This window comes from Rattus norvegicus, chromosome 4 (assembly GCF_036323735.1).
Source record: "Rattus norvegicus strain BN/NHsdMcwi chromosome 4, GRCr8, whole genome shotgun sequence".
NCBI lineage: Eukaryota > Metazoa > Chordata > Mammalia > Rodentia > Muridae > Rattus > Rattus norvegicus.
This window is the reverse complement of record NC_086022.1, coordinates 37,759,569-37,772,237: the sequence shown is the minus strand read 5'-3', so window position 1 is coordinate 37,772,237 and position 12,669 is coordinate 37,759,569. Positions and strand designations below refer to the sequence as shown.

The 12,669-nt window shown below is 44.5% G+C and overlaps 1 protein-coding gene across 12 annotated transcripts in view; it reads left to right on the top strand.

Annotated features, from left to right (window-relative positions):
• Positions 1-1,182: 1,182 nt before the first annotated feature.
• Ica1 (islet cell autoantigen 1) overlaps positions 1,183-12,669 on the top strand; it is a 148,297-nt gene continuing 136,810 nt past the window's right edge. For 2 of the 12 annotated variants that reach the window (XM_063286740.1, XM_063286738.1), the window contains exons 1-2: positions 1,244-1,399; positions 3,303-3,674. The gene's annotated coding sequence lies outside the window, so the exon portion shown is untranslated. Of the gene's footprint in view, positions 1,400-1,512; positions 1,713-3,302; positions 3,675-12,669 lie in introns of those variants that run through there. The other 10 variants (XM_063286739.1, XM_006236092.5, XM_039108416.2 and 7 more) reach the window with 9 other exon arrangements.

Genomic DNA, 12,669 nt, shown 5'->3' with positions numbered 1-12,669 from the left:
CTCTCACCCTGTAGGCTCTTCGCTGGCACGTAGTATCTTTAAGGGATAAACTTCAGCCTCTGTGACAGGCTCTGACTCCTGGGCAAGGTATCTGCCTTAGCCCATAAATGGTTATATAAATCCACTTTGTTCTTTTCAGTGCTTAGGTCCCAGTAAACTATGCTTCTAGGGAACCCTTCCAACACACCAGACAACCTACTGGCTTTCTTGTGACAAACGTATTTGCCTCAAAACCAATCTTTGATAAGTGAATGGAACTCTTATAGTTTCGTGTAATTAATAAATTGCTCCCGGTATGAAGAGTGGAGTCAAGGGAAATTGGATGCTTCAGAGTATCTCTGATGTTAGGAGAACATAGCATTTTGTTCTGTTAAAAAAAAAAAAACCAACAACTATGATTGGACATTTTTATTTACTTTCCTAGGGATCAAACCCTGGCCTTTGTGCATGCTGAGTGATTCCCTAATCATCTTTTAAACCCCACTCTCTCCTGAGGTTAAGTGAGGTCTCTTGGTTCAGACAACCAACCCTGGGTTCAACCCTGGTTCTTCACCAATGCTATCAGATCCATCAGTCTTCTGTAGGGAATTCTGAGCAGTATCTTCACCCTTAAAACAGGGATAATTTTAACCACCATATTGGGCCACAGAAAGATTCAGTGTGAAGGATACAGTATTGGTTTGGCACCCAGGAAACAACCCTTTAGGTTAGCTGTGGATTTCTAGGTGGTTTGCACCATTGCTTATTAATTTTTCATTCCACCTTCTAAGCTGTCCCTAGCAGCGATCATTCAACGAACTTCTCTATTGATACCAAAGAAGAGATGTGCCTGGTGTTTCTATTAGTATAGACAGCATTAGGAAACATTATTTGATACTCCTTTCCTGTGATATGTAAGGTACTCCAGAAACTGGGGTTTGGTTTTTGTGACAAAGAATTAGAAGGGATGAAACGCTGTTTCGAAAATACGTATAAGACACAGATATGTCATATGGATATGAAAAACAGGTGTGTTAATACATACCCAGCTGTTTTCTTAACACAGCCTTTAGCCTTTAGGCCCAAATTTGGATTCCAGACACAAACCTCTGACTGCTTTGGCACTGACCTCAAGAACTCTCCTGTCCATTCAAGCCACCAAACTCTATAAAGTAGCACGCACCCTTAACACAACCCGAGGAAGGAACTCTGGGGTGTTCTCTGCGTCAGCCACCTGTAGTCGGGTCATTGTGACGCGAATGCTATGGACACGTGGAACACCTGCCAGAGAGCAGGGGCGGGGTCATCTCTGGCAGCAGGTCCAAAAGCCGGGTACCCTAGAGATGGGGGTCACGGGAAGACCCCAGGGAGTAGAGAGAGGGACACTCACGCCTCTCATCCCTGATCCGCCCCAAACAAGGTGAGACCACCGTCCTCTCCCACTGGGATCCCTGGGTCCTGCAGAGAGCGGTCCCTTGTCGCTGTCCCCGCCGGGAGGGAGGCGGCGGGCTCTGGCGAAGGGGAGGGCGCCTGCTCCGGCCGCCGCGCTGCGCTGCGCTGCGGCGCGCACAGGCTCCGGGCTGCTATTCCGGCTGGCGGCGGCCGCTGCAGGAAGGACCGCTTCCTGCGCTCCCCGCCCCTTCCCTCGCCAGTGCTGACGCTGACGTCGGCGCAGGGAGCTGGAGGGACGCTCCGATCTCCGCTGAGAGGCTCCTGGGGGCCGGGGCTCCGAGGTACCTGCCCTCTGGGGCCCGGGCTGGGGCGAGCCGGGCGGGCTGCATGGTGCCGCGGGAGACGCCCGGCTGCTGGGGCGGTCGGGGGCGCCAAGCCAAGGCCGCCTTTACTGCCCTTTGCGGGCTGCAGGTTCCAGGCGGGTCACCTCATCCACAATCCCCCCCCCACTCCCATCCGGGTGCGGGAGGAGCATCATCCCCTTCCACCCGCAGATCCTCCCTCGGGCCTGGATGTATAGCGGATGCGCGCGTCCTAGGAGCGTGCGTCAGCCCCCAGGGAACGGGAGGGAAACGGGAGAGCACCTGCGCCCACACCCAAACCGCTTCCCAACTGGCGTCCGGCCTCCTTTTGAGCGGGTGCTGGCCTACCCTATGCCCCCTCCTAGGTCCCCTGTGGATAGGGATTTGTGTCTATAGCTGACTTGTTGACAAGTTCACCTGCAGCGGTTTCTGACGTTTACTTTTGCTGTTCTTCCTATGCTGGTCTTTGGCAGGGACGGCTAAGAGCCGTTGGGTACCTTTTTTTGTAATGACTGGTGCCAGGAGGCCTGTGGTTGGCCCCTGCGGGCTAGGAAGAGTCACTGAGCACGCCGCGTTCTTGCAATCCCTGGCACGCGGGGTTTCTTCGGGTGCTGTGCTGCTGACTCCGCCTTTCCTGCCCCAGGGTTGATGCAGCTCCTGTTTCCTCTGAAAGTAATATCCTGTTGTGCCAGTCTTTCTCCCAAGCGGCTCCCTTTTAACCTTCACACTACCTTTTGACTTGTAGAGTCCGAAAACCGCTCAACTTCTCTTTGGGGCCTTTAACGCCCCATAATGTTGGCAAATAACAGTGGTCTCTTGGGGCGGGGAGGGGGGTATTAAGGTTTAGAAAGGAGACTATATTCTCCATTTTTAGATAGCATTGAAAATAGCACAAGGAAGGGTTTATCCATCAACCTGAATGACCGCTAACTAAACATTCCATAGACTTGGAGAAGACATTACCAGCTGATTTGAAAGTGGTTGTGAATGGAGGAAGACACGTGGGGTATTTACTGACCATTTTGGTCCTTTAAGCGATAACTTACCGCATGTATGCGTATTTATTTCGGCAGTCTCTTTAATGGGCTCCCATGATCCTCTGGTTTAAATCTGTCATCCCAACTGCTCTGAAGTTAGGGAATAAAGTAGGACATGATTATGAAATTCATGCTCCAAAATGTTTCGTTCAACACACACTCTTACGTGTCTGTGCATGATGTGTGAACACACTTGCATGCCCCACATGTGAAGGACAGAGAATAACTTTGTGGCTTTGGTTGTCTCTTTACATCTTTGCGTAGGTTCTTGGTGTTCAATTCAGGTTGCCAGACCGTACCGTAAATGCCTTTGCCCGCCCAACCATCTCACTGCCCACTCCGAATTGTTTTTTTATTTTTTTCCCCTCTTTAGGTCTCAGCTTTTATTTTTAAGACATGGTTGTAGAGAATACTATAGGGTCAAAGTAAGTTTATGATCTTTAGTCTCTCAAACACATGTTTGGGGTTAGCCCAGTTCGTGCGTTTTGATCGCAGGAGATGTTATTTTATAATATCATTTCTCATTACTTAGGAAAATGGTTCGATGTTATTAAAAATGAATCTTAAGAAGAAAAATGAATCACAGCAGTTAAACTATGGAGTTCTGCTACTTGTAAGAAGTGGAGAAGCCTGAGATTACATCACTGACCCTTGATCCTCCACTGAGCTAAAACACCAGCTGGTAATTGCCTATGATTTTATAGACTTCCCTCCATCTGCTGGGTCCAAGTGTCCGTCTGACTGCTCTGGTACCGGAGCATCTTTATTTCTGCATCTAAACTTGTAAAAAGCACATCGAATCTTGTTCCCCAGGAGAAAATCTTCAATGTAACCATTTTCAATGTATCCGATGATACAAGCGCATTGTAATCTCCAGGTAGAAGCAGCTTTATCAGTGGAAAGGGTGAGTGCCAACTGTGGCAAGATCTAGCAGAGTAAACTTGTGTTGAGCATGAACCCTGTGTTACAGAAGCCCACAGGAGAGGGTGGGGAAGCTGATAGGTCATACCAATCAGGAAACACGTCCCCATTGTACTGGGTCATCCTGACATCTGGAAGCCACAGGTAGCAACAATAGGACTGGCCAGTACTCACTGATGTCTCACCGTTATCAGGTACAGAGATGTGTGATCAAAGGAAGAGAAAGGAAAACTGTAAAGTTTATGAGCCTTATTAGCCTGCATGCCCATCCAGAATCTGCCTCATGTAACCTCACACCCCACAGTCCACAGAGGTGAAAGCTTTTCTTGCTAACTTTTCTTGGTTTTCGGTCCATTGTGTTTCATTCTACAACCACATCTAGTACCAAGGAAGAGCACAGAGAACTCATGGGCTTTGAATCTTGGTTCCCGCAGGTTTGGAGCCTGTGAAGAAATCCCTTCCAAAGACTCCCATGCTGAAGGCTTGGGAACCAATGTAATCTTCAAAGATAGGGTTTAGGGACTAGCTCATTAATGGACTCATAATCTGAAGGCAGTAGTGGAAGGATCTGATTGGAAAAAGTGATCCAATGGGGGCATACCTTTCAAAATTGCACATGTATGGGGTCTTGCCTCTTTTCTGGTCTCTCACTCTGCTTCCCAGATACCATGAGGTGAAAAGTCCTGCTATGCTGTGCCCTTCATCCTCTAAGTTGACTTCCCTTCTTTAATGAGATATTTTTATTAATCCTTTGACAAATTCATACAATGTATTCTGATCATACTTCCTATCTAACTGCTATCTCAACTCCTCCCACAACCTTGCATACTCTGATTTTCTTTTTTAATTATGATGTGTGTGTGTGTGTGTGTGTGTGTGTGTGTGATGTGTGTGTGTAACTACTGAATCCATTTAGTGTTGCTTGTATGTATGTATTTAGGAATGACCACATGATATTGGATAATCAACCAATCAACCGGGGGACTAAAGAAAACTAAAACCCCTCCTCTCTGAAGTCCTTAGCTGCCTGTAACTCTTCATCTAGAGGCAGGGTCTGGTGATATGTCCCCAATCTACCCTGGGTTGTCAACTGATGTTGTCATTGTTTAGGTCTTGTTTAGGCTTCCACCATATTGTTGAGATTTCATGGATGTGGCTTTCCTGTAATAAATCATAAAAGACATAATCTTGCAGGAGACATCTTGGTCTTCTGGCTTGTAAAATCTTTCCACCCCACCCCAATCCCATGGTGTTTCCTGAATCGTAGGTGTAGGGTGTTGTGTTACAGATTTGTCATTTGGGGCTGAACACCCCACAGCAAGTTGTTCTTGGCGTTTTGATCAGTTGTGCATTTCCGTAATGATCTCCATCTGCTGCAAAAAAGAAGCTTCCTTGATTAGGTCTGAGAGCTACATGTGTCTGTGGGACTAAGGATAAGTAATTAGCATGCAGTTAGGACTTATACTAGCTCAGAAAAGTGTCAGTCATGGGCTCTTCCCTAGGTTCTGAGACCACAAAGTGGGAGAGAATCTTTTCCAGCTATTCATTTAATAGAGGATTAATATCCAGAACATATAAAGAATTCAAAATAGAGTCAAAGAAGAAACCCATACATAATATAATATAATATAATAATATAGAGTTCTCAGAAGAACTTTAAAAAAGCCTAAGAAAGGTCTCAAAATAATGTACATTTTAGGGTTCACATATGTTAAAACTGCTTTGATAGTCCATCTTACCTCCATTAGAATGGCCAAGATCAAGAAAACCACTGACAGTAAATGCCGACTAGGATGTGGGGAAAGGAAGATCCTTATTCACTGTTGGATGTAAACTGGCGCAGGTACTCAGAAAACCAGTGTGAAGAATCTCAGAAGTCTATAAATAGATGTACCGTATGGCCCAGATTTACTATCCTTGGCACATGCCTAGAGCACTGAGCATCCTAATGCATAGACAAGTGCTCAGATAGGCCATGGCTGCTCTATTCACAGTAACTAGAAAATGGAAACAACCTACATTTCCTTCAACTAATGAATAGATCATGAAAACATGATCCATATACACAGTTGGATCTTATTGAGCTGTATAGGAAAATGAAGTCGTGATGGTTTTATGGAAGTGGATGACACTAGAAAATCGTACACTGAATGAGGTAACTCAGACCAGAAAGCAAAATGCTGCCTGTTCTCACGTGTGGCTCCTGGCTCTGAATCTTTTCTTGTGAGTTTATAACTTGGAGTAGCCACGGAACTGGGAAGGGGGATAAGCTATGAGCTGGAAAGATTAAATATGCTCGCCAGTCTAAACTCAGAATCAATTTCAGTTCTATGCTGGGTCACGGCAAAAGCATTGGAGGAATCAGTAAGAGAATAGAACCTTGATATATTAAAAGGTGTTAGGAATGAGAGCCTCACAGGCATTGATTTTAGAATGTAATTAGCCAAAATACATGAAATTAAAAACAGAGTGATTGAAATTTAAAAAAAAAAAACCCAACAACTAAATGCAGTAGAGTGCTGTGGAGGAGTGAAAATTTCTTGATGGACCACTGACCCTACAAATAATACTAATTTTTATGACAGTGTTAATTGAAGAGCAGAGAGGTCCTGGAGTTCTGGGTGGTGGGAGTATTGGGAGAAGCATTCCAGGAGCATACCTGATAAACATTCAGTCACTGTGCTCTCTCTCTCTCTCTCTCTCTCTCTCTCTCTCTCTCTCTCTCTCTCTGTCTCTGTCTCTGTCTCTGCCTCTGTCTCTGTCTCTGTCTCATTGTTGCTCCCTTCCACTTCTCTGTTCCAAGAAGAGGGCCTGCTTAACGGTGCTTGAAAGTAATATCGTTTTGGACTCTATCTGGGTGACACACTTAGCCAGAGGGCAATCTGCCATTCCTGAGAAGCAGTGCCCCTTTTCCCTATGGTAGAAGTCCTAATAGTGAGTGAGTCCATCATCATTTGAAAGTATCGTCTGTATAGTTGCACTGTAGTGGCCACAGACCAACAGCACCTGAGCCAGTGGTTATTTCAGACTACATTTTAGCCTCACGAGCCAACCTCATTTCAACCTACACTGATGCGGAATAGTTAAAAACAGGAAGTCAGAAGTCCAAACCTGACTTGAGATTACCAGTCTCTGGCCAAGAGGGATATTGTTTTCTAAGTATTTTTAAAATTTGTCTTCTTTGCATGCAAAATGGGAATGGAATGGCCTCTCCTTGATCATGTCTTGCAGATGAAAGCATAGTATTAGATGCCTCTCATTTGTAAAGTGTGCAGTTAGTGACCGCCTACAACCATAACCTTTTGTCCGGCACTGGCTGGCGCTGTGCTTGGTGATAGAGAAAGAAAGATGAAGTTGAGGGTTTCAGCTGCCAAGGGACCAGCAGGAGATACAAATGGAACAGCTCATGCAGAAGAATAAGTACAGTGGGATTCCTACCACAAGTCAGCTAAATGGGGAGGATGGGGATGTCCCCGAAGAAATGGAGTGGAAGGCATGTTGTTGGGTTGATGGAAATTCCTTGAGAAGGTGGCATTTGAGGTTCTTGGACTGTATGTTGTAAGTTAGCCAACTGACCGGAAAGTAGGACTTTCCAGGTGACAGAGTATTTTCTGGGAGGCTCTCGCTGTCTTAAATGGCCAGGAGGAGCAGGTCTTTGTGATATGCAGCACAAGTTGGGGAGAAGGAGTCTTGTGTTTTTGCCAAGAGGTTCAGAGTCTCACTCGTGTCAGGAGACAGTGAGGACTGCACTTTGAGTTGGAGAGCAAGCAGCAGATCAAACAAATGTGCATCTTACAGAAACCGTGCACAAAATAGAGTGAGAGAATGGAGCGGACAGACACAGGAATAGTGCCACCTCAGAAGTTCTAGACAGGCCTGTCTGTGTAGACAGAAAGGGGAAAGATGTGCTGGAGGAGAAATAATGGAGAGAGCATGGAGTCTAAAATGAGAGAGAAATGGCAGCTTCTCCAGTTAGGCCCCTGGTGGAGGTAGTACTGGCAGCCAGCATGGAGACTGGGTGGGAATGGAAGGAAGGAAGGTTGGGTTTTAGATTTGCTGAATTTGAACAGCTTAGAGGACTTCTGTATGACGTCTCAGAGAGGAAGGGTGTATCTCGGTAATCAGGCGCTCACTTTAAGGGGGAAGAGGGAGATAGAGGTGGAGAGGATGTTGTGGACCTCATATGCTGGCGAGGTGCTTAAATTTGGAAGTCATTGGCATATAGTTGGTGATTAAAGTGGAAAGATGGGAAATCACGTCAATAGAGCAAGTAAAGTGTGTCATAAGACAGCTAAGGCGGGGCTTTGCGTATACAAAGTGGTATTTGAGATGTGGGCACGGAGGAAGTGAGCTGTTAGGAAAGTTTAGCAAGGGGAGTGTTTTCTTGAGGAATCCTTCAGTGATTGTCCAAGAAAGAGATAGAAGGTGGTACCTTGCAGTAGGAGGGAATTGAATGTGAACAGAGAGCTGAGAGCAAAGGATGTGAACTAATTTGAAATAGAAAGAATGATAGGGGGCTGGAGAGATGGCTCAGTGGTTAAGAGCACTGACTGCTCTTCCAGAGGTCTTGAGTTCAAATCCCAGCAACCACATGGTGGCTCACAACCGTCTGTAATGAGATCTGATGTCCTCTTCTGGTGTGTTCGAAGACAGCTACAGTGTGCTTATATATAATAAATAAATAATTTTTTAAAAAAAGAAAAATAGGTGGTCAAAGGTCAGAGAGAGCTGGGGCTCCCTCTGACTCTTAGTAAGAAGATAGAGAACCACAGTGGCCATATGGTGCTGCAAGGTTCTAGAGAAGTGAGCAGTACGCACAGAGAGCATGCGCTGTAACAGAAGGTGTCCAGTGCAAGTCCTCCGCCGTAGTTCCCTGTGTATAGGAGCAGAGACTATCCCTTATCTCCCTGGGAGCTTTTTCCCACTTGCTGCTGCCTGAGGCCAGGAGTCTTAGCCATTGCTCTCGGCCTCGCCCTGAGCGGTCTCACAGTGAAACACGTGTTGGTGCCAGACTGACCCTCCCTCCTGTTTCCTGCTTCTCTCCTCTGTCCTGCTGACCTGAAGGCTTCATGTAACTTCCTTGTTATTGTAACTGGGCCAGCCCTACCAAGTGTACACACACTGACCTGTCCTTCCAGATTCCCATCCAAGCAACCAGCCTGCCTGCCTTATGAGCTTTGGGCTTCCGTATTACTTAATCTTGTGAGTGTATTCGCTGAGAAAGAAAGAAACCGGGATAGGTGTCATGCATTGGTTCTCAAATGACATTAACTAGAGGGCCCAGTTAATAGGGACGCCCCAAAAATACTGTTTTCTCTTAATTTGTTGCTGACTCGGAAGATTTCCATTCCTTGCTCATAAGCTGCCCTAACCTCAAACAAGATTTAGTTACCATAATTTAACCAAGGAAAGTCTTGGAATATGTGCCGTTTCCAGAGAAAGGATCTGTGGTGGCTTGTTTACTGGGCCTCTGCACAGCATTGACATTTTATAAACCTCGCCCTGGTGTGTTTACTTCAGCCGTCTATGTGTAATGAAGGAGGCTTACTCTGTGCCTGGGGAAATTTCCTTCAGCCATGAGCCTCAGTTCCCTTACCCGTAAAAACAGGAGGCTAGACTAAGTGATCCGTACATCCTCTGTAGTCCTCAGCTACAAGAGCCTACGGTCAAGAGATACATCTTAACCTCTTTAGGAGACTTTAAATAATAAACTAAACTAGAACAAAAATCTATCATTTATGTCACCATCCTTTGATTGCGGCTGGTGTTAAGCCAATGTTTAGTTCTAGATCACTGTGGTCCCTACAGCCGCGACAGTCTTGTTCTTTCCACGTTGTTAACTACTCTGTTTTCCTCATGGATGTATCTATGCATTTCATCTCTAAATATGTATCTATTTTATATGTGTACTTATAAATATATAAAGAGAGATAGTCAGGTTATAGAAAGGGGTGCTTATTATACTTTTAAAAACAGTATAAAAACAGATTGAGCCTTACAAGATTCTCATATGCTGGGCAGGCCCTTCACCACGACACTACAGCTCCCAGCCCACTTTGCAGGTTTTAATTTGGAGAGGGTCTCGAGCTATAGCACAGACAGATCTTGGACTACCTCGGCCTCCCAAATACCTTTTCACTTTTGATGATCTTTTAGTGCCCTATCTGCTCTAGAACTCATACAAATCTTACATAAATCAGAAAAATAGACTGGACTTTTCAGAAAAAATTAGGAAATTGGGGTGGATGATAATTTTGTAGCTTAATCCCTTTAAGATTAGCATCTATAAGTATATGTTTTTAATGATATCTGTGACCAACTAAAATCTCCAATTCTAGGAAGGAAATAGATTAAAGGTGTCATGTATTTAGTGTGGAATATTGGTGGCTTAAGCTCTTTGCTGATTTGCCAAATGCCTTACATCAAGGTTATCCAGTAAAAATACTGTGGTAGGCATACAGGTAGGATTTGAAGCAGTCTAGTTGTTGTAAAGTGTTCTTAACTTAAAACACTAAAAGGAGCAGATGAAATTAACTTTTATATTACTCAGTACATAAAAGTATTTCAGTATGAAGTATAAAAATATATCTCGTACATAGAATACAATTAAATATAAATTATCCATATATTTAAATATGTATGGTATCTTCCATTTAATATTTGTTTTATCTATCATATAAAGGCAAACATAAAATAGAGATTTATTAATGAGACATTTTGCTGTGTTTGGCTCTTTTTGTTTTGTTGTATTTTTTCTCTCTTTTTTGTCTTTTTTTCCTCCATCTTTATTAAATTGGGTATTTCTTATTTACATTTCAATTGTTATTCCCTTTCCCAGTTTCCAGGCACACATCCCCCAACCCCTCCTATATGGGTGTTCCCCTCCCCATCCTCCCTCCATTACCGCCCTCCCCCAACAATCCTGTTCACTAGGTGTTCAGTCTTGGCAGGACCCAGGGCTTCCCCTTCCACTGGTGCTCTTACTAGGATATTCATTGCTACCTATGAGGTCAGAGTCCAGGGTCAGTCCATGTATAGTCTTTAGGTAGTGGCTTAGTCCCTGGAAGCTCTGGTTGCTTGGCATTATTGTACATATGGGGTCTCGAGCCCCTTCAAGCTCTTCCAGTTCTTTTTCTGATTCCTTCAACGGGGGTCCTGTTCTCAGTTCAGTGGTTTGCTGCTGGCATTCACCTCTGTGTTTGCTGTATTCTGGCTGTGTCTCTCAGGAGAGATCTACATCTGGCTCCTGTCTGCCTGCACTTCTTTGCTTCATCCATCTTGTCTAATTGGGTGGCTGTATATGTATGGGCCACATGTGGGGCAGGCTCTGAATGGGTGTTCCTTCAGTCTCTGTTCTAAACTTTGCCTCCCTATTCCCTCCCAAGGGCATTCTTGTTCCCCTTTTAAAGAAGGAGTGAAGCTTTGCGTTTTGGTCATCCTTCTTGAGTTTCATGTGTTCTGTGCACCTAGGGTAATTCAAGCATTTGGGCTAATATCCACTTACAGTGAGTGCATACCATGTGTGTTTTTCTGTGATTGGGTTACCTCACTCAGGATGGTATTTTCCAGTTCCATCTATTTGCCCATGAATTTCATAAAGTCATTGTTTTTGATAGCTGAGTAATATTCCATTGTGTAGATGTGCCACATTTTCTGTATCCATTCCTCTATTGAAGGGCATCTGGGTTCTTTCCAGCTCTGGCTATTATAAATAAGGTTGCTGTGAGCCTAGTGGAACACGTGTCTTTTTTATATGTTGGGGCATCTTTTGGGTATATGCCCAAGAGAGGTATAGCTGGATCCTCAGGTAGTTCAATGTCCAATTTTCTGAGGAACCTCCAGACTGATTTCCCGAATGGTTGTACCAGTCTGTAATCCCATCTTGTTGTATTTTCTTAAGTCTTTGAAACAACCTGAGTTTCACACAGACAGCACCTCTGAATTCTAACTAGCTGTATTTCCAGTGTTTAGTTGCCAGTGGCTACTGTATTGGACAACCTTACATGATAAATTATCTTTTCATTGAAAAATTAGACTTGGTTTCCATGTTTTAAAGTAACGTGAAAGATCCTTCAAGTTTTATATTTGAGTCTCAATTGAAATGCAACTTAAGTGTAACATCTGGCTCGGTCATTTAGTGATGCCTGATGCTGACAGTTGAAAGGCGCGTTTCCGTAGGGAAGTTTATTCGGACATGTGCGTATCTTGCCAGAGTGTCCTTCATTTGTCACCTTGACATTTCACCTTCTCAGGTTAATGTTTTGGACAACACACCACCACAAGTACAGATTAAAATCTGCATGCCACGCTTGAACTAGCATTGGAAAGTCATATAAACTGATAAAGTCCAAGGCAGATACAGTTTATACAGCAAGTCCTCCCAGCTTCAGCAATTACCTTTTCCATCAGCAAAGGCCAACTCTTGGCTCTTTTCCTGTTTCTAGTGTCACGATTGACGGATACGCCATCTTCTGCGGTTCACGCTTACAGATTTCCTTCATGGTTATTGTCTGCAAGTGTCAGCCCCCTGGTACGGCTGCTATGTTTTCAGTAATGGAGACTTCACCTATGGTCGTCCACTGAAAGCAGGGCTGAGGCAGGAGAAGAAGGGTGAACAGGTTGTTTTGGCGCCCAATTGCTTCACCTCGAAACAAAAGATGTGCAGTTTCTTATCTCTAGACTTCAGGCATGCTGGTGTCAGCTCGCCTGGTCATTTTTACCAGTGTGGGTGAAGCCACGTAGGTGACGATTCGGAGAGGCACATGTTTTTGGTGTCATCATTGATGTACCAGGTTTTACTGATATTCAGAAGCACTTTGGGAAGCATTAAAATATATTTATTTGGGGAGGTTGTTTTTAGTGTTGGTGGAATCATTCATGTTAATTAGACCCTGTAAATTTATTATGTGAATAAGATTGTTTTTAAGTATACTTAGACCCTCATTAACATGAAATACAACTCTAGCAATGACTTGCAT